The following is a 26,182-nucleotide window of genomic DNA, read 5'->3' on the forward strand; positions in this document are numbered from 1 at the left end:
TCTGGCAAATATTCTTAACAAGAAAATCCATCTTTTATCACACATTTGCTCTACTGCCATTCAACATCTAAGAAACTGAGGGCTTATTTAGTACAGAGAGGTTAGTCAGTCCTTGTTCCAGATGCCAAGTGGACAGAGGTAGATAGTCACATTGTCAGAACCAAGTCCATCTGCTCACCACTCAAAAGCCAATACCCAGGAGATGAGAGTTGGTAGGAAGGAAGCAGATTTATTCCAAGGGCAGCACCCAGAGAAGATGGAGGGGTCAGCTTTCACCTTCCAAAAAAAGACCATCAAAGGGAACTCAGGTACATCAAAGGGCTTTTTTAGGGAAGGAGAGGAGGTGCCGAAGGCAATGGGCAGGAAGACTATGTGCTAGACAGGGTCTTCATCATCCAGAGTATGTGACTTTTCCTGAAAGAGTATTAAAACTGACCTTGATCTCCTGGGGCTAGTTCCTATAATTCTTAGATTATCATCTTACTTTTCTGCAGGGTAACCCTCACAACAGTTTACAAGCTTTGAGTTAGTTTATAAACAAGTCTAAAGAACAAGGAAGAGGGTTACACATTCTGTTGTTAGCAGAAGGTCACCAGATGTTCTGGGTTCTGTAAATCTAAACAAACATTATTTAGTAGCCAACATCCTGATCATTTAGACGTAGATTTTCTTTAAAATTTAGAATGCTAGGTAAAGAGGGGGAAATAACTCTATAAAGGACAACCCCCAAAGAAGTAACCACCGCTATGATCAGTGGTCAATGATCCCAGAGGTGTCCAATTTGGGTGACCATAATTCTATGGTTTCTGAACAGTTTCACAATTGAAACTGTCTGAGAAGATGTGCTCTCATCCACTGTTGCAATGATGTCCTTCCTGGTTTGGTTCCTTCCAAAAATTCTGGAATAGTCCCAGAATTATATATTCAAGATTACACCTTCTTAAAGTATATGCTCAGCCACGACACTCAAAACATCACCCATCAGGGTCATTATATTCAGAACAGCTTCAGGTTTCCATGACTCGCCTTCTAGAATGAATGTCTAAGCCTGGTGTTGTGATCCACCAGCCCAGGACTCCCACTCATAATAAATTGCACTATGGGGACCCTGGATGGAATCTTGTCCTTCTAACAATCTCTAGAAACTCTCTTAAATTAATAGAGATGTTCAGTGTTATAGACCCTCAAAAGAAGACTGGTATCGTATTCCTTTCTTCCCCTAGGACTCAAGAGTTCTGTATATATCTGCCTATCTCCAACCATGACCAGCTGCTTTCTGAAGGCATTAGAAGGAGGAGCCTTTATCAGGCCACAAAGTGGTCCATTTGCCACCTTGCAGGGCTACTTAAGAGTTCAGGTTGGAAGGCAGAGAGATGTCTAATTTGAGAAGTGGCTTAAACTTTTCCTGTGGGGATCTGCTTATTCAGTTTAAATAATTTTTAATTCTGCCTCACCAGCCATTAGTTACCCCTAATTTTCTTCTGAAAATAATGCATATATGGAACGAGTCTATTTCTCCCACCTATAACATCCTTTGTGTGAATTTCTGCAGGGTCACAGGACCCTATCATCTTGATCTATGCAATATACTACCTATACCCCTTTTGAATTTCATTTCATTTCATCATCCACTCTTGTAGGCTGCATCTGAAATTTTAGATAATTCTATTCTTGGAATTCCTAAAAACACCTCAGATTTCTTTTTGAGCATGTTGTATCACCAATTTTATATTCAGGTATATTACATATACTCAGAAATATACGCAATTATCCTTAGAACCCAGAGAAACCCACTGATCCATTATTCACTTCTTGGGGAAACTTTCATTCACCCATTTAACATCTGTCAAGAACCTATGGCAAAGCATGCTGTCATCAAGGAGCTCAAAGTTCTAGTGGGGAAAGATAAATAAACCAATAATGATAACGATGAATGGTAAGAGCTATGAAGGAGTGAAATCTGAATGGTGTACTCTGAAGATTTGTGGAAAGAGAACCTAGCCTTCTGAGGAGTGGGAAGGAGTGAGGACAAGAATGTTGATCCAGGGAGGGTAGATTTGGGGCTATATCATTTGGGAAAGGATTTAACCCAAGAGAAGAAGTGTAACAGAACACAATTCACCACCTAGTGAGTACAAAGCCAATAAGCACTACCAGAAGATAGAAGAGCAGAGGTTTACTACTTGCAGCAAGGAGGGGACAGACTGGAGATAGTTCTCAAAGTAGTATTCCCTCCAACAAAGAAAGAAGGGGCTTTTATTGGAGAATCTTATACATATTCATACAGGAAAGACTCATCGCCACATGTAAAGACAGTACCTTCCTGAGCATGCTCAGTTTGAAGTCATAATTACATGTTCAACAAATAAAAGAGGGGAATGCATCTGGGTGGAGAATTTTGTATTATGAGGAGCAAAGTTTACTCTAGGTTACCTATAAAGAAGGAGTCAGAGTGAGTTAACAAGTCTGGCTGGTTCCTTGTAAGTTTCTCTAAAGGAATTTAGCTGAAAAGAAAACAATTTTGAAGGCCCATTTACAGTTTTTGAAAGGGTCAGCAGCTTTCTGCCCAGAAGTATATATGACGCTGTCTCTGCCTAGCCACTACCAGAAGTGCCCACTGAGTGCAGCAATCCACAGGAAGTGTGATACAGTAGTGCAGTCCTGAGAACAGAGCAGTGAGTCTGCAAGGTTAATAAAGGGCTCCCGAGGTCCTAATAAGAAAGCTGGACTTCATACAGCCATTGAAGTACATTGAGCTCCACAGAAACAGCACTGGGGCAAGTTAACAGCTGGACAGGCCCAGGGTGACTCTGTGCCTCACTGAGGAAAAACAACAAAATATGGGCAAAGGAGCTCCTAAGAAGCTGAGAGGCAAAATGTCATCATATGCATTCTCTTTGTAAATTTCCCAGGAAGAAGAGCATCCAGATGCTTCAAGCAACCTCAATTTTCGAAGAAATGCTCAGAGATGAAGAAGACCATGTCTCCTAAAGAGAAAGGAAACTCTGAAGGCATGGTAAAGGCAGACAGGCCCCTTGTGAAAGAGAAATGAAAACCCATATCCCTCCTAAAGAGGAACAAAAAAAACTGATTAAGGATCCCAATGCACCCAAGAGGCCTCCATTACCCCCAAATCAAGGGAAGACACCCTGGCCTATCCATTGGTGATGCTGCAAAGAAACCGGGCGAGAGGTGGAATCACATGGCTGCAGATGACATGCAGCCTTACGAAAAGAAAGCTGCCCCGCTGAAGGAAAAATACAAAAAGGGTATTGCTGCCTAGTGAGCTAAAGGAAAACCTGATGCAGCAAGAAAGGGAGCTGTCAAGGCTGAAGAAAGCAAGACAAAGAAGGAAGAGGAGGAAGAAGAAGAGGAAGAAGATGATGATGATGAATAATTTGGTTCTAGTGAAGTTTTTTCCCCCTTATCTATAAAGCATTTAACCCCTCATACAATTCACTCCTTTTAAGGAAAAAAAAAATTGAAATGCAAGACTGTATAAGATTAGTCTTTAAACTGCACATTTTTTGTATAGTTAACACACTACTGATTGTGTCTTTAGATAGCCCTGTCCTGGTGGTATTTTCACTCACCACTAACCTTGCCTGGTACAGGATGGGGGTTGTAAATTGGCATGAAAATTTAAAGCAGGTTCTTGTTGGTTCCCAGCACAAATTTATTATATATGGGGACAGTCATTTTTCATCTTCAGTTGTCTCTGATGCAGCTTATATGAAATAATTGTTGTTCTGTTAACTGAACATCACTCTGTAATCGAAAAAATTACTTTTTATTAATTTTTTTAAAAAGAAAGCTGGTATTTATCCCCTAGAACACAGGCTGAAAAATTAATGGTTCATGGATCTATGGTTCTAGTTTTCACCATATTTCTAAAATAATTTTTTAAGTTAGCAGATGTATCAGCTCAGTTGAGAATGGCCCACCATCTTAGTGGCCATTAAGTAACATCACGTTTTCTCTCTTACTCATCTTTGAGTCTGTTGAGGGTTGACCCCAGCTTTACTCTACAATCTGACCAAAGACAAAGCCTGAGAGAGGGAGCTTGAATTGGGGTATGCATTTGAAAGAATGGGGAACTGGCCAAAGTGGAATGGAATTTATTTTAAACTAACAACATCTGATAAGAAATTAGCCACAAAGAGAACCACCATACAAACTTGAGCACAGCCTCCCAAAAATGTGGCTACCATTGACCCTTTTCCCAGAATTTTCCTGTTTGAGAAACACCCTAGCTCCAGCAAGTGTGAATGCAGCTGCCATAAACTCCCCTACAGGGAAATCTTCCAGCCAGGAAGACATTTCCATTAGCACCAAATAACCCAATAGAACATTCCATTCTCTCCCATTAAAGCTCTAAGCACATACTTTTTGTTAAGTTGCATCTATCAACCTTTACTCCGGGGCTCTTCTTCCAATTCTCCACTAATGGGAGCTCTCTGTGTACTTGTGAAAATAAACTTTGCCTTTCCCCTGTCAATCTGTCTTTTCTCAGTTAATTTGTCAGGCCCATGACCATTTCACACCCAAGTCGATAGAGGAAAACTATTTTCTCCCAATACCTTTTTACAATAGAGAGAAAAGGAATGGTGGCATTGAGATAGGAATTTGGAGACACAGAAAAGCAAAGGTATAGTAAGTCTCGAAAAAAAGGGGGCATCTATGAGCTGTTGGGATTCAGGAAAAGCCCATGAAACCTTGAAATAAAAAACAAGTCTTCCTGAGCAACACAGCCCAGGCCCTTGACCCACTGACTTAACCCAGGCCCTTGAATGCAAAAAGTAACTTGAGGACAATGTACAAGCAGTAGAGAAACTGACACAAAATTGTGTAACTCCTCCCCGACTCCTCCCCTAGTCCAGCCCCTCATTACTGTACCTCTGTAAATATTAACACCCAGACCAACTGGAGATGGCCGTCTCTTCCTCTGGAGATGGCCAGCATTCGCCCTTGAATGTGTATCTCTTACTTTACCCTTAAAGATGTCTCCCTCCTGAGATGGTCTATATTCTCTCCTGAATGTGCTTCTGTTTTCCTGTCTGTGAATCTGACTGGTGCATACTGAAATGGTTTTCTGTCAGATATACTAAGAACCCCGCTTGTCCTGAGTCAAGTTCCCCAACTCCAAGAACTCCCTTCGGTGACAGAATCATGCAGTGACTCTTAAAGCTTTAGCTTAGCAGTGGTCACATCCATGCTGCTTGCATTTCTTTAGCCAGAACATATGATATGGCTGTGCCAATGGCTGGGTAATACAAGTTCTCTCCCTCCTTGGGGTCTACTAGAAAAGGACAAAGAAAATTTTGCAAAAATTATCTTATTTGCCCAGTAACCAATACTTAAAACTAGACATGAAAAGCCAGAATTTATTTTTTAAAAAATGCAAACACACACTGGCAACAGGGGCTCTGTTTCCATATAATGTCAGTCAGTGAGCACTGAGTTTCAGCCATGCCTTCTAGACCTAGGATTCTTCCCAGTTTTGCCCCATTCCCACCCTCCCTGCTCACTCATCCGTATTATTAAGATTAAATGAGCTTGTGACCTGGAGCAACAGGTGGCCACCCAGGAAATGAAGGAGGAAGGTGACAGGAGCAGACTGCTGCTCAATTTGGTTACCAGAATCAAATGTCTATGCCGCCTGCTGCTCAAACAGGAGACAGAAGTGGGTGAAAGGAATCAGTTTTATTCAAAGCCAGCCTTGGAGAAGAGAGAGCTTTCTACCTCAAATGTTTGTCTTGAGGGGACTCAGGGGCTTGGAGGGCTTTTCTGGGGAGGAAAAAGAGGTACTGAGAGACAGAGGGTAGGAAGACTCTGCTGGGCAGGGTCTTGTCAACTAAGTGACACTCCCCTTTCTTTTCCTCTCTGGAAATGGCAGTGGACCTGGGCCTCTAGGGGCCAGCTCTTGCATTTCCTATTCTGACAGACACATTGCTTTACTGCAAGTTAATCCATACACAACAGATACTATTAACTACAGAACTGAAGGAAGGACAGTAGTTACAGAGGTCGCCAGATGTTCTGGATCCTACAGAAAGATCATTTAGCAGTTAACATCTCCATCATCCAGCTGGGGCTTCTCTTCAACCTAAAGAAGGGGTGGAAGGGCACAAGAGAGAGGGTGAAGGACAAAAGGACAGTTTCAGAGGAATCCCTATTGCAATTTGAAAGTTTGAAGTTAAAGGAAACCCAGAAGAGAACCAGAACACCAGTGGGAAGTTACTGCAAGAATCTCGAATCCAGCAGGAGAATATAGTTTAAAAAAAATTAGGGACCAAAGGCTCTACCCACTATTCTTTACCCAAAAAGTAGCCAGCAACACCAAGCTGGAAGCAGATGGCAAGAGCCAAAGGAAGGACACTTTGGTCAGATGCCTAGAGACATAAAGGCATCCTAGAAAGGGGGCAGCGGTGGGGGTTGCCATTGAAGAGCTTGGGTTTGAACAGTCTCTCCCCGAGCCAGCCCCTGTACAAAACCTGCAGGTGTTTCTCCTGGAAGTGAGGGTGGATGCTGAAGGGTGCCTCTGAACACTGATGGAGCAGGAGACAGTCCAACAGGTGCTGCTAAATACCCTTCTCTGGTTTTCTTCCCCATCCTGTCTTCCCCACTTCCTCTCCCAACCCACCATCGGCCTTAATTAAGTTTTCGAAAGACTCTGTGCTGATTTCTGCTGCAGAGCAGTTGAATTCAATAAAACATAATTATTGATTTAATTAAAACAGTTGCTCTGTGAGAGGCAAAGCTTTTTTAATAGCCAGCAGAGATGGAAGAGCCCTCGTTCATTTCCAATGTAGCTTCTGAAACAAATTGGACTGCTTTTTTTTAATAGGCCAGTTCTAAGTGCAGCACTGAAACGGCTCCTCTAGCCATTCACATGCTGTGATTCAACCAGTGAAGAAGGGGACTCTCTTATTGGCTGCTTTTCAGGAGGGAATGAGGAGGCACTGTGAGCCCCCAGCCCAGATTATGAGATGAATAATTCATGGCCTTTCTCCTGGGGCTCCTTCAGTGTTCCTTTCTGCTTCTTGTACTTACCTTTGAAAGGGAACTTAGACCACAACTGTCATGCTGTGGGCTCCACACCCTCTCCTGATCGCTGGGGAGTTGAGCTGCCCAGAGAGGATCAGCATCCTTCAGAGACAGCTACAACCTCGGGTGCTCCCTCTACAGCAGGATGGATTCTTGGTGGCTGAGCACTGAGCGCTGCAAAGAAATGGAAACAGGGAGAGGGAGGGAGAGGCGAGCACATTGAAGGGCCCGCTCTCTCCCACCAGCCTCCTTCGGCACTGCCACCACAGGCAGGCATGCTGACACACGCACATCACTTCTATTAGTGAAAGAGAATAACCATGCACCCTCTGAGAAGACACTAATGAGGTGATGACATATTTTTAATTAAATGCCTTATGCAGATTATTAATCCATTCCTCCCAGAAAGACAGGCAGTTCCATATGATAAATGCGAGACAATCCAGCGTGTATCTGAATGCTTGCACCCCCTACACACCCCTCCCCAGACCCTGCAAAGGCTCTTTAGCACTAACTACAGCCCCAAAGCAGGAGCTAAAGCTATCTTATAGTCTGAGTGTTCCTTTTGAAATCTGTGTTAACTCTAGGCTTTGTCCAAGAAAATATTACTGAATGACACTTGTTAAAATATAGTAAGGACGACTATTCAGGACTGTCATGATGGGTATTGGGACAACTGCAATAGTTTTGCAATAGAGGAGAGGGGATTGGGCTCAACTCTGAATACAGCATGAGCAAATAGGAATCGATAGAGAGCAGGATGAGGAAATTGGATGGAAAATTACTAGGAGAAAATATCCAGTAAGGGAAATTTTGGCTAAACTAACAAGATTCTTGCTGAAGCCAGACCAGGGTGATTAAACATCACCTAAGGAGGATGAGAATCCTGATCAAGCTGGAAGTGGCCTTGCATGGTTGTAATCCCAGCAACTCTTGGAGGCTGAGGCAGGAGGATCACAAGTTTGAGGTGAGCCTCAGCAAACCTCTCACCCAGTTTCAAAATAAAACGGCCATGGTATAGCTCAATGATAAGTCACCTCTGGGTTTCAATCCCCAGTGCAAAGAAGAAGAAGGAGAAGGAGAAGGAGAAGGAGAAGGAGAAGGAGAAGAAGAAGAAGAAGAAGAAGAAGAAGAAGAAGAAGAAGAAGAAGAAGAAGAAGAACCTAATCAGATTTGAAGGATGGGGGCGTTCTTGTAAAACAGACTTAAGCAGGGTTCTTTGCTAAAACAAGATTTTACAAGAAGTATACAGATGGGCTTGGAAAGCTCAGGAACCTGACTAAAGTTTGGTCAAGTAAAGTTTGTGTTCAGCCTCAAGCCTGTTCCCAGGGCCAATATAAAAGAACAATTTTCATGACACTGGTTAAAGACAGGATGATAAGCTGTATTCAAGAGAAGCCATGGCAAGGGGAGTTTTGCAAAGAGATTGGGTTTATCTCCAAAAACATCAAGGACAGGTGGAGAGTATAACCAATAAAGAGGAAACACCAAGGCTGGTGGTTTTACTAAAGAAAGAAATTAAAGAAGACCATAGAAGATGGAATGATCTCTCTTGTTCTTGGATAGGCAGAATTAATATTGTCAAAATGACCATACTACCAAAAGCACTATACAGATTTAATGCAATTCCAATCAAAATCCCAATGACATTCCTCATAGAAATAGAAAAAGCAATCATGAAATTCATCTGGAAACATAAGAAACCCAGAATAGCGAAGAAATTCTTAGTAAGAAGAATGAAGCATGTGGCATCACTATCCCAGACCTTAAACTATACTACAGAGCAACAGTAACAAAAGTGGCATGGTATTGGCACCAAAATAGACTTGTAGACCAATGGGACAGAATAAAACACACAGAGACAAACTCACATAAATACAGAGACAAACCCACATAAATACAGTTATCTCATATTAGACAAAGGGGCCAAAACATATGTTGGAGGAAATATAGCCTCTTCAACAAATGGTACTGGGAAAACTGAAAATCCATATGCAGCAAAATGAAATTAAGCCCCTATCTCTCACCTACACAAAACTCAACTCAAAATGAATCAATGACCTAGGAATTAACCCAGAGACCTTGCATCTAATATAAGAAAAAGTAGACCCTAATCTTCATCATGCCATATTAGGTCCCAACTTCCTTAATAAGACTCCTATAGCACAAGAAATAAAATCAAGAATCAATAAATGGAATGGATTCAAACTGGAAAGCTTCTTCTCATCAAAATAAATAATCAGTGAGGTTAGTAGAGAGCCTACAGAATGGGAGCAAATTTTTACCACATGCACATTAGATAGAGCACTAATCTCTGGGATATATAAAGAACTCAAAAAACATAACACCAAAAGAACAAATAGCCCAATCAATAAATGGGCCAAGGAACTGAACAGACACTTCTCTGAAAATGATGTACAATCAATCAACAAATATATGAAAAAGTGTTCAACATCTCTAGAAATTAGAGAAATGCAAATCAAAACTAAGATTTCATCTCACTCCAGTCAGAATGGCAGCTACTATGAAAACAAACTACAATAAGTGTTGGCAAGGATGTGGGGAAAAGGTACACTCATACATTGCTGGTGGGACTGAAAACTGGTGCAAACAATATGGAAAGCCATATGGAGATTTCTCAGAAAAGTTGGAATGGAACCACCATTTGACCCAGCTATCCCACTCCTTGGTTTATACCCAAAGGACTTAAAAACAGCATACTACAGTGATGCAGCCCATCAATGTTTATAGCAGCACAATTTACAATGGCTAAATTGTGGAACCAACCTAGATGCCCTTCGATAGATGAATGGATGAAGAAACTGTGGTATATATACACAATGCAATATTACTCAGCATTAAAAAAGAATAAAATCATGGAATTTACAGGTAAATGCGTGGAGTTGGAGAACATCAAGGTAAGTGAAGTAAGCCAATCCCAAAAATCCAAAGGCTGAATATTTTCTCTTATATGTGGATTCTGATCCATAATGGGGTGGTGGGGGAGAATGGGAAGAATGGAGAAACTTTAGATATGGCAAAGGAAGGAAGGGGAAGGGATAGGGTATGGGGATAGGAAATATGGTAGAATGAGATGGACATCATTACTCTAAGTACATGTATGAAGACACTAATAGTGTGACTCTGTGTACAACCAGAGACATGAAAACTTGTGCTCTATATGTGTACTATGAATTGAAATGCATTATGCTGTCATGTATAACAAATTAGAATAAATAAAATTTTTTTAAGGCTAGGAGTTCTTACTAGAACAACTTGGAAGCATTCTTGCTAAAGGCAGGAGAGGGTGATAAGTATCGAGGATGGGGATAAGGAATTTGATCAGGCTATCCCAGGCAATCAGATACCAAGGGTAGGGGATTTTCACTAAACTGACTCAGCAGGATTCTTATTAAAACTGGACTAAGCAGGCCAAGGACAGAGCCCAAGGACAAAGTCTAGTCAGAAAGAGAAGCCTGATTCAAGTTCATTCAAGGACACACGCTCTGAGCACCATCATGCCCACCTTCCAGCCTGGAACCTCATGGTGGAGGCCAGTGACCAGCGATGGTTTTGAGACATAGATGTGGCACATGCACAGCAGCCTACTTCCAGACAGTCAAGAGGTGCCTGTCAGCAGAAATTGCTAATCTCCATAGCAACTGCCCTTTCTCTTCCTGGTCCTGTAATTGTCCCTGTTCACCCCAGTGGCCTGCAGCAGCTCTTAGGTTTGACAGAGGTTAGAGGCGCCTCCTCCACTGGGCTGGCTGCCACTGACATGCTTTTAGAGTTTAAAGAAAGAAACTAAAAATGTCAATGGTATTAGTGATCATAAAATGCCCATTTGTTGATAAATAAATCCTAAGTATAGAAAATAAATTATCTTCATTAACCTGAGAAGTAGGTATCATGATTATTACAACTGTATTGTAGATGAAATATGTTCGGGATTAGAAATTAAGCAACTGGCAAAGATAGGGTTCAAATTCAGGTTAATTGAGGGCATTTGAACCCTATGCCTATTGTTATTACTTATTCTCACACTGCAAAATTAGAGCACAGACAGGTTGCCTTGTGCAAGGTGCCACAACGAGGAAGTAGAAGATGGAATTCAAACCCAAGCCAGTGGGATCCAGAGTCCAAGCACATGCCCACTGTACCAAATTGAGGACAGGTAATCAAGCGCTCAGAGCTCATCCCCACCACCGGAGGAGGGATCAGCAGGCTATTTGTTCTCAATTATTTTCACTGTAGAAATCAGCAATGGATGTCAGGGGAGAAATCAGGATCTTGGTAGAAAAACAGGATGTCATGTTTTTCCTGCAGAGTCATAATGAGACCCAATCAGTATTTTGGGAACAAGCTTCCATCTCTTTCCATCAACTCTCATTCCAAATTTCTTTGGGAAATGAGGACATACTCTGCTTTCTCATAGGGAACACCGATTACCACAGGGACCAGGACTTCAATAATGAAGTCCTGCGAAGGTGCACCGTGATTTTCTGCTCTACAAAAGTCAAGTTATTCTCCACCTACTCACATTGCACAGGGAAAGTAACCAACCAGGTGGGAGACGGTGCTCCAGACATTCTGAAAACAAGTTATGTTTGGGGCCAAAGGAAATACAGCAGAGCCAAGAGAAGGCAATGCAGCAGAGTTTCACCCTTGTACCGCTTTAGGCTCTCATTCAACATACAGGAACTAAATGTGTGATTATTGCACATCAGGTCCCATATTCAATATCATTTCAAGAGCAACCATTATGGCTTCCATAAAAAGAACTTACGTCAACAACTGTAAACGATCCCAGACTTTCCTACCTCAACCAATTTGTCAGTGTGTGGGAAAGACACCCACAAAATGATTCTCCATCAGGCTCATGAGATAATAAAAAAGCATGTCCCACAGAAATGGCATTGGAAGCCTCTATAACTGACAAGACCATTGAAGCTATGGCAGGTGTTTATAAAGGTATTTGGAAATGTATTTCACAAAGAATCCCCTCATGTTTCACTGTGTCTGCCAGGCCACATCCTCTAAGGCAGTTTACAAAAATTGGTGATTATCTTATTTACGTAATATATTTAGGATATTAAAAATCAGTGATTCAGCTATTTTTCTTTATAAAAGATGGAGCACTGCCTGGATTTCTTGAACGTATGCCTCTAAAGGAAATTTTTAAATGTAGTGACAAAGTGACTCCTATAAAATCAGATTGCATTATATTTCTTTCAGTTTACCTCTTCCTCTTTTTTTCCCTATAATTTTATTAACTAAATAATAATGATTGCTCTGTGACTTAGGTTAGAAGGGGACTTCATAATTGCCTGGGATTCATAATATATCTCAGACAGGAAGCAGAAAGGTATGAGATGGGAGGAACATAAGGCTTGGATCCCCAAGCCTCTGTCTCTTCTCCAGGCTCTTCTACTCAGAGTGTGAGTTTGCAGGTGCCTAAGAAGTCTGCCCTTGACCCCTGTTCAAGTTCACAATGAAATTGGGTAATAAGCTCACCCAAAAGGCAGAGGAAGATCAAACACCCACCATAACACTGAGAAAAGTCACTGCCAGGATTCCCCCTACAGTCCCTCCTATAAGCTGTGTGACCCTGCACAAGTTACGCCATAGCTGTACCTTCTTCCCTGAGGTGACTGTGAGAGCAAAATGAGAAAATATCTGTAACATGCTTTGCACTATTGCCTGGTATTATCTTCTTGAAAGTGGTGTCCACTAAAACATAGTACAACTGGACCCAAATAGTGGTAGAATTTTTGCACACATGCCTCCAAAAAGTCACATGAATTTTGAAAGCCATGAAATTCGAACTTCAGAATTCAGAGGTATCCCTTGCCATACTCCTTGCCAAAGCCAAGAGAGAGAGAGAGAGAGAGAGAGAGAATTTGAATCCATAATTGTTTTATGATGGTAATTTCACTTTTATAGACATGTTGTGAGATCTCCTTTTCAGAGTCTGGTATTGATTGTTCCTGTATTGTTAACTCATAACCAGGCCATGTTTGAACACATAAACTTTAAGACAGATAATAAAAAAGAGACACATTCTTGCATGAGCCTCATATCTCCTGGTTGAGTAAAATACTTAAACACTTAGAAAAATCTGTAAAGTTATGTGGCTAGATGTTAAGCCTGGATTATGGTAGTCACTGAGCATCAGTTTAATTACTCTGCACTGATCTGATCACATCTGGACTACCTTAAGTTCTACCCTAAATTCTAAAGCTATTTTTAAGAAAATCACTGCCAATCCACAGTTGATCTAGGTAAATGAACCCAATGTATTATGCAAACCTCTAAATATAGTGCATGAGGAATGATCAAGGCATTGGAGTGCTGAACATAGCAAAAAAAGCTTCAAGGGATAGAGTCTTGGAATAATCAAAAGATTGTCTTCTTGAGCTGGGTCCTGTTGTATACACCTGTAATCCCAGTGATTCAAGAGGCTGAAGCAGAAGGGATCACAAGTTCAAGGCCAGCCTAGACGATTTAGCAAAACCCTGTCTCAAAATAATAATTTTTAAAAAGGCTGGGGATGTAGCTCACTTGCCTAGCATGTATGAGGCCCTGGATACAATCCCTAGTACTGCAAAAAAAAAAAAAATAGTAATAAAATAAAAGGCAGTCACATGCAAGGAAAATTTTATTCTTTTGTTGAGTGACCCAAAAATAAAACACATGTAGGAAGAAAAAATAAGACAGATGACATGGTGCTATAAAATGCCCATGAGCCCCAAGGTTAGGACATTTGATGCTGAAAGAGGCTTAAACCCATTTCCGCTATTTATAAGTGAGATGTTCTGAATTCAAATGGTCTCTTGAGGCCAGATAGATGACACAAGGATGTGGAATAATCCATTAAATAGTTTAGGAGTGATTTCTTTGATGGCAGCAATGGCATAATGAAGAAGACTGAAGTCACCTGCAGTGCTTTGAATGTTTGTCACCTCCAAAACTCATTGTTCTGGGTTAGATGTGAGGTGTCCCCCAAAGCTCGTGGGTGAGACAGTGTGTTACAGTTTGGATGTGAGGCATCCCCCAAAAGGTCATGTGTGAGATAATGCAAGAAGGTTCAGAGGGGAAATGATTGGGTTGAGAGAGTCTTTTTTTCTTTCTTTCTTTCTTTTTTATTTTAATTAGGTATATATGACAGCAGAATGAATTTTGATTCATTGTACACAACTGCAGCACAACTTTGCTTAACCCAATCTGTGAATTGATCCCCTGATAGGGACTAACCAGTGGCAACTGAAGTGGTGAGATGTGGCTGAAGGAGGTGGGCATTGAAGCTGTGACTTCAGAGTATATATTTGTATTTGGCTAGTGGAGACTTTTCTCTCTGCTTCCTGATCATTGTGAGAGCTGGTTCTCTTTGCCACATTCTTCCTCCATGATGTCCTGTGTCACCTTAAGCCCCCAGGAATGGAGCCTGCTGTCTATGGATTGAGACCTGTGAAACCATGAGATTAAGTAAACCTTTCCTTTTCTACAGTTGTTGTGGTCCAGACTTTTGTCACTAAGCGAAAGAAAGAAAGAAAGAAAGAAAGAAAGAAAGAAAGAAAGAAAGAAAGAAAGAAAGAAAGAAAGAAAGAAAGAAAGGAGGGAGGGAGGGAGAGAGGAAGGAAGGAAAGAAAGAAGGAAAGAAGGAAGGAAGGAAGGAAGAAAGGAAGGAAGGAAGGAAGGAAGGAAGGAAGGAAGGAAGGAAGGAAGGAAGGAAGGAAGGAAAGAAGGAAAGAAAGAAAGAAAGAAAGAAAGAAAGAAAGAAAGAAAGGAAGGAAGGAAGGAAGGAAGGAAGGAAGGAAGGAAGGAAGGAAGGAAGGAAGGAAGGAAGGAAAGCTAACTAAAACACAATGCAAGGAAATTTAGAAGTGAAATAGTTGGGTTATGAGAGCCTTAACCCAATCAGTACATTAATCCTCTGATTGGAAGTAACTGGTGTAACTGTAGGCAGATAGGGTACAGCTGGAGGAGGTGGGTCCCTGGGGAATGTGCCTTTGGGGTTTATATTTTGTCTCTGGTGAGTGGAGAGAGCTAACTGGCTCACTCTCTCTCTCTCTCTCCTTCCCTCCCTCTCTGACTCCCTTCCTCCCTCCTTCCTGGTACCATGTTCTGAGCTGCTTTCCTCTGCCATCTGCCACCCCCATAATATTCTTCCTCACCTCTGGCCCAGAGCAAAGGAGTCAGTCATCTGTGGACTGAGACTTCTGAAGTGAGCCCCAAATAAAATTTTCCTCTAAAATTGTTCTTGTCAGGTCTTTTGGTCACAGCAGAGAAAAGGCTGACTAAAACACTTAAACACCCATATTGAAATTTAATTGCCTTTGTAACACTATTAAGAGGAGTGGCCCCACGGGAGGTGTTTTATCATGAGGGCAGAGTCTCCTAAATGGATTAAGGCCCTTCTCAAAAGGGTCTGTGAGAGTAGGTTTGCCCCTTCTGACTTCCGCCTTCGGCCCTCTGAGGATTGAGCAAGAAGGCCTCACTGGATGCTAGTACCTTGATGTTGGACTTCCCAGCCTCCAGAACTATGAGAAATGAATTTATGCTCTTTATAAATTATCCAATCTCAGGTATTCTGTTATAGCAGCACAAAATAGACTAAAACATTAACCAAATTCAATTCAATTTTTAAAACATGTGATAACTACCACCCCATTTGCAAAAAAAAAAAAAAAAAAAAAAAAAAAAAAAAAAAGACTAACCTATGAGTCAATTTGGTTTAATAAGCCTCTAGGGGTATCCTTTAAGTATTCTTGAGCAATTTTTTTAAATTCTTTGATTTTTATAGAGTTGTTCTTTCACAAAATGGGGCTATTAATAAGACTTGCCCCCGACACATTTTGTGGGGCTCAGGAAAAACAGAAATACTTTATAAAGAATAAAGAGCTACCAAACCATGGATCTGATATTTAAGAACATTCTCATTGTTAAAACTGTCTAAAAAGGAATTTGGGTCTCATAGACATAGAAGGTAGAGAGATCCCTGTCTCGTTAGGATTTTGGGTTGGCGTGGGGTACTCTGTCATGAAGAAGATTCATATATTAAGAAGGATGTGTCTATAAGGTTGGGTCTCCTGCAGGGGGGACTCTGAGATTCTGAGATTTCGTGCAGGAGATTTTTAGGGGGGCTGCTCTGGAGAATAGCACCTGGAGGAGTGAGGGAGAAGGGTGGCAGAGTTAAGTTACAATTGAGTAGCAAGCACAGTTGAGCTCTGGAGCCAGGGGACCCTGTCCCAGTTGAAAGAAGGGGGCTAGACTCTTCTGTCTTCACCTGGACCAGTCATTGGTTACAACCTGCCTCAGGGAGGCAGTGTGACCTTGGGCAGAGGGTAGCAGGACTCTGCTAGGAGCCAGCAGTGGCTGATGTTCCTGCTGGCTGGTAACTGAGGATCTCGTTCCTGAAGGAGGAGTTTGAGTAGTGTGACATAGCAGCATTGCCATGGTTACATGACCTTACCAGTACTTGCAGTAGAAATAATAATGACGCTTTATAATATAATGAACTAGCGTTTATTAACTGCCTTCTTTGTACCACATTCTATCCTAACCCCTTTCAACCATTATTTCATTTCCTCTTGACATCCACCTTAAAGGATATTTATTCCTATCTCTAAATTACAGGTAAGAAATTTGAGGGTCAGAATGGTCAAGACTAATCAAGCTTCCACACAGATTAATAACAGATTCAGATTTTTTTTCCAGTACCAGGGATTGAACCCAGGACCTTGAGCATGTGAGGCAAGCACTCTAACACTGACCTACAACCCCAACTTTTTTTTTATTTTTACATTGAGACAGGTCTCACTAAGTTGCTGATGATGGCTATAAACTTGCTTCAACCATCCCCAATAACTGAGATTACAGGCCTGAGCCACCAGGCCTGGCCAGATTCAGAATTTTTAAAAGGTCCATTAGATCCCAAAGCCTAGATGACTAGCCTTTCAGAAATGAAATCTTCCAAAAGCCTATCATGTTGCTACAGGGTTTACATATATAATTCCTGATACTACTATTCTGCTGGGTAGGACCATGATGAGAAAGCCACTACTCAGAAATATCAGGCAGTGTAAAACATAATCTAGATTGGATTGAAACCCAGAACTGTCTGACTCCATAGTCCATTTGCTTTCTTGAAAGCCACACTGCCTCTTCTTAGTTTAGGAAGATTTTGTTTTGCTTTTTGCTTTTTTATCCTGGGAATTGCTTAGGTGCATTCTACCGCTGAGCTACATCCCCAGCCCTTTTTTTAATTTTTAATTTTAGTTTTTTTTATTTTGAGACAGGCTCAAGCTAAATTACCCAGGTTGGCCTCAAAATTACAATCCTCCTACCTCAGTCTCCCAAGTTGCTGGTATTACAGGTGTGCTCCACCATGCCCTGTTTTTATACTATCTCTTCTAAAAGACATTCATCCCTCCAAAAGGACCAATTTTCAGACCCAGAAGGCTGCACAAGTATAGCCTGATGTTACTCTAATGGCCCAGAGAGGGTTGCACAAATAGCAAGAAAGATCTCTGCAGGTTACAGGACTCCTGTGGCCTAGACTGTCAGAATAGCTGGCAGAGGATTGGAGGAACTCAAGAACGCAAAAGCGGGGGGTGCTCTAATCACAAGCTACCCGGGGAGCCAAAGCAAACCAAGAAGAAGATTTCAAGCAACTAGCATTTGTTTTCTATTTATCACCACCGTGGATCAACCACCTTAGGGTAAGCAGAATTTAAATCTCTCACTGCCTTAATCAAAATACAGTTACATTCCCCTGAGTATTAGAAAAGCATGGACTACCCAAGACCTGAGTCCCCAAGTGTGAGATCAGAACCTCCTGGCCCATTCATTTCCTACATTATCAGCTCTCCTTCAGGATTTCCAAAGTTAAAGTCCACCTGCCATTTCGGATATCTCTGAGATATCATAAATGTGAATCACCACAGCCAGAAGGTAGAGATTAAAGAGGTAACAGCTTATTTTAAGACAGCCCCCAAAGGATTTCCAAAAATCCTCAGGCCAACTAACAAGTAAGATCTGAGCAGGAGGTAGGCCACTTATTCCTCATTTCCTGCTATCCCTACCTTGACTTGTTATGGTTCTAGTGAAAAAAAGATTTAATTTTAAAAAAGAAGTAGATATAGTTTCTATCCTGGCTCAGCTATATGATCTTGGATGTGTTTCTTCATCTCTGTAGGTAATCACATCTAAAAATGAGAATAACAAAAGAAATGTTTGTTAAAGCACCTACCAAAGTGGGCTGGTTTGTAGCAGGCACTGAAAAGCAAAACAAGCATGAATTCTCTTCTTCTTTCTCTTCCTCTCTGTCCATTTCTCTCAAATAATAAAATTTAGGTACAATCAGCACAGAAAGAAAGGAGAGAGTTCAACAGAAACCAAGCTGGAGAGTAGAAAGTATATTATCCAAGTCATATTCTTACATCAAACAGCCCTTTTCGATCTTAGTTAAAGCTCTGGGAATTTTTAAATTTTATCTTAACAAAAATCTATCAGAAACTTTGTGTGTGTGTGTGGTGCTGGGAATTGAACCCAAGGCCTTATGCATGCAAAGCAGTCACTCTATGAACTGAGCTATATCCCCAGCCGTATCAGAAACTTATTAGGTGATGTAAGGGATGTAAAGATTTTATAAAAATATCAGGCTAGACCTCCAGGTACTCACAAAATAAACACTATCTAATGGAACTTTAAAAGTATTAACTCTTTCATGTATGCATTCCCCAGAGCACTCTATCTTTTTACTAGTCATTAAAACAAGCTAACTAACAAAGATTTTTCCTTTGGTCTTCCTGTCAATCTAGCATTTGCACATCCAAAAGAGGCACAGTATCATGGAAACCTAGCAAATATAGCACATGCAGTTGTTACTGATTCAGTGGAAGAGTCTTTCGAGGGAGTCAATAGTTAGCAGGCCTACATAGAGCTGCATCCTCTCCCCCATTTGTGGGAAAGAACAGAGTGTGTTTTGTCTTAGAAGGACCTTCCATGTTCAGTTGGCCTGGAGTAGAAATCAATGGTGTCTATAACCACAGGTCCTACTGAGAATTTGAGGAAATTATGCTCCCAATCCCTCAAATGAGGGAAAACCAATTAAAGTACAATTCATTATTACATTCTAAATATGGGCCAGATTGGGTCCCCTGAAACCTATTAACCTATTAACTACATGTGCTAGAAATTTGCTATCATACAGTTTCCAAAAAAGTCTATCTATAATGGAAGGTCAGTGGACAAGGGAGATCAACAAGGGTCAAATTAGGAGTTCAATAAGTGGGAGTCTGAGGATTCTGATATATGGGAGGGAGAAGTGATGGAAGCAAACTATTAAATATTTGTGCTAAAAGAAAATGAGGAAGAAGAAAAAAGGATAAAGTAGAAGAAAACAGAAAAAGAGAAAGTAGAGGAGGGGTATATATTAAGTTTACAATGCCCTATGTCAGGCATTGTCCTTCTGGTACTTGTGATCTCATCTGATTATTATTCCCATTTTACAGCAAGCTGAATCTGTGGAAGCTAAGTAATTTCCTAAGATTATATAAAGTAGAAACAGCCGGGCTCCAAAGTCTCCTAATATTCCGTTTGACCATTCAGGGGCAGAACTTATTAAAGATTGTGTTATAGAACTTGGGTGTCCTTCGTTTGTATAATGGGGTTGATCTTTAGATATCTCAACTGTCCTGCCTCACTTCATGTCAATTATTCTTTAAGCCAGTAGAAGACGGAAGAATCTTCTCTGCAGTTCATCACTGCAAAGGAGAATGGGATTGTCAGCTTGCCCACCAAAAGAACCAGAGCTGTGTGGCCCTAGAAGCTGAACTTCAGCATGCAACAGGCCATTTACTTAATACAAGAAGGGGCAAATTAAAAGGAATCTTAAACTTGGCCTCTGTTACCATTTGAATATGAGGTATTCCCCCAAAACTCATGTGTGACATAATGCAAGAAGGCTCAGAGGTAAAATCCTTGGGTTAGGAGAGCTTCAATCTAATCAGTGAATTAATCCCCTGATTCGGATTAACTGAGTGGTAACTGAAAGCAAGTAGAGTGTAGCTGGTTGAGGTAAATCATTGGAGTATAGCTTTGAGATATCTATTTTATATCAGGTGAGTGGAGTCTCTCTCTCTGTTTCCTGATCATGTGAGCCACTCGCTGCAGCCTCACCTCAAGTCCTAAGAATAAAGTCAGCTATCTATTGACCAAGACCTCTGAAACTGTGACACACATCCCTACCCCTAATAAACTTTTCCTCCTCTAATTCTTCTATAAGGTCTTTTGGTCACAGCAATAAAAAAAGCTGACTAAAACAGCTTCCAGTTGGAACTTGTTCATTTAAGAAATATGCAATGGGACACCTCTACATTAGGTGTGTTCTTGGTGCTAATGCACAAAACAAATGGTGTCATCATGGCAGTCCCCTCCTGGAAGAGGTAAGTGGTAACTACAATGGGTACCAAGTGAGACAAAGCAAACAGAGCAGGATAAAGGATGAGAAAGTAACTGGTGGGGAGGGAGGATCAGGATCTGGGCAGAGAAAACAACAAATGTAAAGAGAGAATTTGCTTGACACCAAGAAAATCAAGAAAGCGGGTATACCTGGGCATCCTAAATAAGAGGGATATGTTTGGGCATGAATTTGAGGCCCTGTCTTTCTCTCCAAACTGGCAATGTGATCACTAAATTTATTTCCTCTGGGCACATGTTTCTAACTGACATGTTTCCCAGCCTCCCTTGCAGACAAGGAATGCCACAATGGAGTATATATAATGGCCACTATGATTAGGAAGTGGAAAATTACAATGAGAAAACACAAGGTGTCGTCATGGAGTCTTCCTGGGAAGTCTTCACAGAGGAGACAGTGTCTGATCTGGACCTTGAAGGATGAATTGTTCTCGAGGTGGAGGACAGGAAGGCCGTTTGGGTAGAGGAATAGCACATACAATGGGTCAAAGATCCATATCCTTTAAGCATCAGGGAGCCAATGAAGAACAGTATGAAGTACACAATGTTTAATCTCCATGATGATATTTTAAGCAATTAGGAAACCAGAGATGTCTCAGTTTCTTTTGTATCCCTCAAGTTTTATGCACATGGTAAGAAGGAAAAAGCAGGAAAGGGGCAAGTAAGTGGAGATAGGCAGGTGAGTGATATAGTGCACATGGCTACAGGCCATCCACCCTCAACCGAGGCCATCCTCAGTCACACAGTGTTGGTCTCACTGCTGAGAGAGAATGCTCAGGGTTCATTTGAGTTTTATTTACCCTGTGTCTGTGTTCATTTCACACCATCTGACAGCTGTTTTAGGCCATTTCACTCACCGTTGGAAGCATGATCAGGCCTAAAATGTAAGCTATAAATAGTGCACATTACATAGTAAAGCTGGATTTAATGCATAGTGTGTTTTATTAATGTTGCAGCATTCATTGTATATTTTAAGTTGTCATTGATTTTTATTAAAAAGGGCACTTTTATAACATTTACATGATGCCAGCAAAATAAAACCCTCCCTACCACCACCACCACCAAGCAAATGTGGGTTAATTTGCTATAAGTGATCATGAAAAATCCAGCTAGATTTGGCTGGCTCTGATAATATTTCCCCAGTGACATCCATCACCCACACACCTCTGTGTAAATGATTGGAAGGGAAATGGATCGCATCCTCACCTGGGCTAGGGTGGATGCCAAGGAAACAGCATTTCTGATGCTTTATTTCATTTTTAACTATAAAACTAATGAATAAATGCTCCAGCTGCATGTCAGCTAATATGTCAAGGACATGAGAGACAGTATTTTGGACACTGGGATTTTATTTCTTTTCCACCTTACATCCATGTGAACAGTCCAAACCTGGGATTTCACTGTGGAATTTCTCACTACTACAGATGGTCTTCAAAACTATGATTTGGCATATCGAATACTCTTCCCTCCAATCTCCCCCATCTTTTTCCTGGACACAGAAAAACTTAAGGAGTATTCTGTACTGTCCAATATGGCAGCCACTAGGTACATGTGGTTATTTAAATTTCATCACAAAAACTATTAATTAAAAATTCAGTTCTTCAGTTGCTCTAGTCACATAAAATTTTCAGCAGCCACATATACATAACGTCTACCATGTTGGACAATACAAATACAGAACATTCCCATTTTTGCAGAAAATTATATTCAATACTACCACTTTAGACCATAGGCCCCTTCAAGACCATAAAAATGAGTGCCCATCTTGTTTGTATGATCTGTCCTGAATCTTGCCATTTTCCTTCTGTCCAATTTCTCTAACTGGCTTTCCTGATGCTGTATTAAGCTCTTTTGACTCTTCTTCTGACTCCATTTGCTTCTAGCTTCCAACTAACAACCTCCAACTCCACCCGCTTTCCCACCTGCACTTGCAGATATTTTCCCTCCCATTCATTCATTCATTCAAGATGTACTGAACCTCAGATAAGCATGCAGCATTTATTTGCTGGGTGCAAGGGATGCAAAAGCTAAGAAGTCTCTATTCCCTAACCTCAAGGGCATCACAATCAAGCAGAGAACACTAATTATAACAGTTAGTTGAACAAGGATTCACAAATCAAATCACGTTATTTCCTGCTTAAATACTTTCCATAGGGCACTGTTTCCCAAGGGAAATGTTAAAAATATTTGCTTATATTATTCAATCTATGTACACACCTTCAGGGACTCATCTTTTGCCATACTTCATGTATGAAGAGTAGAAAAATATCTCTGCTAATTTTCCTTAAGAATGATATCACTTCTTGTTAAATCCCTATAAATGAATGCTTTTGAGAAATGCATTTACTTCCTTCTAAACAATTGGATGCCAAGGGGCATAACTTGGATGGAAAAGACAAGAGATTCTTCCCCAAAAGGCCTCAAGAACACTAGGAAGACCAATGCTTTGGCCACTCCCAAAAGTGCTTTGTGCCAGGTGAACAGAGGCTGTTTTTCTGTGAATTCCTGATACTGGTTTACACCCCAGTGAATTAACTTCATTCATCTGGGCAGAAAGGAAGGAAAAGTCAAGCCAACAAGGGCTCTTTAAATTCCTTGCTGTGATGATGGTGGTGGTTGGTACTGTTATATGTGGGCACAGGTTCTACTTGACATTCTAGAAAGGGGGCGGGGAGAGAAAATGTAGCTTTTCTTCAGAGGAAGACGACCCAACAAATCCAATGATGTGTAGACTCTAGCCCCACTCAGCAGTCTACAATTCTGTCCAGCTCCAGAGAATCAACTACTTCTTATCTCTTCCCTGTCCACAGAAACTAACTGTCCAACTGGATGCTTCCACTCCACTAGGTTATCTGGAAATAACCTACTGGGTAGCCCCTACACCTCAAGCCACCTGGGTAGAGGTGGCTGGGCAACTTATCCAGTTCCTCCAAATCATCCCTCCAGGAATTATGATATGCTTCCAGTGTCCCTCACATCAGCTCAGATCTCTGAGATGTGCCTGTCCTACATTTGCTTTATATCTGAATTACAGCCACCTGCAATTCTTTTCACCTACTCTGTGCCACATGTATCATGTGCTGGGAACAGCAAAGTCAGCTAGCAATGGACTGCGTAGTAGTTAAGAAGGTTCCCTTTGAAACCAGTCAGTGTGGGTCTGGGCCCCGAATCCATTAATCGCTCTGGAACTTTGGTCAAGTTAATCCCCCTTTCTCCAACCTTCAATTTTCTCACTGATAAAGTGGAAACTCTTATAGAAGACAGTCCATAAGACTGTTGAGAGGATTCAGTGAGAAAATCTCTCTCTAAATTCAATTGTATCTAGTTCCTAGTATGTACTCAGGAATTGTTCATTAATCCTGTTTTTAGACTAGATTTCTTTACTTTTTGTACTTGGTGATATGGACAGTCAGGACATGGAGGGCAGGGACCTTCTGTCTCTTTGACTCCCATCACTTTTTTGCCTTCCACAGGAGGAGACAGTAGTGACAATCTTGATTATTTGCAGAAAAAAAACACGAACACCCCCCCCCCCAAGACAAGATAGCAGAACAGGTCAGAAGGAATAAAGAGAGCTCCCTATTTGCAATTATCACTTAAACCTGAAGTCTCTCACCTTCAGCCCAAGGCTAATCTTAATAGAATTTCTTCATGGGAAGGCCTGAGATGCAGTATTTCTAAATCCAGGACCTATTCTTGAATGAGTGCTCTCATTATTATCCTATTATAACATTGACGGGTCTGGGAGCTATGCATGGTTTTTCATGGTGGCTAAGGAAGCCTGGGTTGGGTGAAGTCTCCTCTCCTAATGAATAGCTCTTCTCTTCCCTGAACACTACTCTTAAGACAAGTTCAATGTTTACGAGTTGGGTTGGGCATGGTGGTGCATGCCTGTAATCCCAGGTACTTGGGAACCTGAGGCAAGAGGATTGCAAATTTGAGGCCAGTCTCAGCAACGAAGCAAGTTTCAAAATAAAAAAAAATAAAAAGGAAGGGCTGGAGGTGTGGCTCATTGTTTAAGCCCTGGTACCCTGTTCAACCCCTGGTACCCCTCCCCCCCCCAAAAAAAAACCCAGTTGGCCAGAGTGAAATCAGACACCCATCCCTAAGAAACACATCATCCAACAGTAACCTTTAATTATAAAATGATTTTCCATGGATTCTGGTCCAATTAGGTCAGGGATTCAGCGACCAAAGTCTGTAGAATAGCTAGCTCTACCTTATATTTGGGGATCTCCACCTTATAGTTCTTTGTTTTTGTTTTGTTTTGTTTTGGTTTTGGTTTGGTTTGGTTTGGTTTTTTGCCTCTGTGACAACTGGGCTCAATGGATGTCCTGCTGCCCTTGTCTGAGCTCGCACAGTGTTGCTCTAGATAGAACCCTGATGCAGTGGACACAAGAGGGAATTTGCATCTGAGGACTGGCTCCAGATTAAAGCCCAAACACCTTAGATGCATTCAAAGATAGCTCTTGGTGATAGGCACCAGCCCACCTTCCCAGGAGCAGTCTGCTCAGTGCCCTCTTCTCCTGCCACTCTCCCCACTGGTATGCATGGACATTGTGCCTTTCTAGAACTCTGAACTGGTACACACGAGACCCTTCTGGAATCTTCCTTCTCCTTCTCCTTCTGAAAAGCTGTCTCTTTTTAAGGCTTTAGGTAAGACAAGAAGTTTCTCCTGAGCCAAGTGTCCCTTGAATAGTTCATCCCTAACTCCAAAAGCCCTCCTTTGGGTCCTGTCCCCTATAAGACAATTCCCTGGCCTCCTGGACTGATTAAAATAGTGCCTATGGGGACAGAATCAGCTGTCAGGACATGAGCAAGGGAGGTATTTCACCAACACATACCCATTTATTTGTACACTTTAAAAGTTTTGAAGAGTTTGACTGTTGGTGGAGATGGAGAATGAATTTGGTGATGGTTCTCCTATTACTTCAGGGTCCAGGTGGTCAATCATCTAATTCAGGTTCAACAAGCCAAACACCAGACACTCGGTGCCCTGTCCCCCTGTCCAGGATGTGTTCTCCCTGTTGGGACGCAATTTCCATCCCCTTCTGGTTCCTGACCAGCAAATCCAAATTATAATCTCTCCATGTCTAACAGTACCTAGACTATTATACTAGAAAGGGTGTGCAGAAAGGGAATGGGTGTGTGGAAGCTGAGAAAGTCCCTCCACATACCATCTGGACCACCCTTCCACTAGAGCTTGGCTCCCATCCACACACCCAGATGAGCACCAGAACTTACACTCAGAGGAAAGATGGGCTTTGCTCTCCTGTTTCAAAGGCTTTGCTGGTTCTGTTTATCAGCCCATTAATTATCTGTCTGTTTCCTTTAACAGTCCCAGTCCTGGAAAAAAAGCTGCAGACAATGATTCCAATGTGACTTTTCAGGGTGATGGAAATTACAAAGTTGTCCAACCCTGGAGAGCATCAGGCAGTGTAACAAGGTTCTAATGTAAGGCACAGAGCAATTAGCAGGGAGATTTACCTCCCTGTCTTAAAAGCATTTTTATTACTTAATCAATCACAGGCAATTTCTAAACAAGGCTAGGATTTTACAAGGAGCCATAAATCTCTCCCATTTGCTTCCAGGAGAAAGAGTAGGAAAAATAGACATGACATTCCAGAAGGGACATTTTATCAGTTAAAACAAAAAT

General features: G+C 41.4%; 1 pseudogene; it reads left to right on the top strand.

The window, feature by feature from the left end:
- Window positions 1–1,929: 1,929 nt before the first annotated feature.
- On the top strand, window positions 1,930–8,224 carry LOC144255453 (high mobility group protein B1 pseudogene; annotated as a pseudogene).
- The last annotated feature ends 17,958 nt before the right edge of the window (window positions 8,225–26,182 follow it).

This window comes from Urocitellus parryii, chromosome 6 (assembly GCF_045843805.1).
Source record: "Urocitellus parryii isolate mUroPar1 chromosome 6, mUroPar1.hap1, whole genome shotgun sequence".
Lineage (NCBI taxonomy): Eukaryota > Metazoa > Chordata > Mammalia > Rodentia > Sciuridae > Urocitellus > Urocitellus parryii.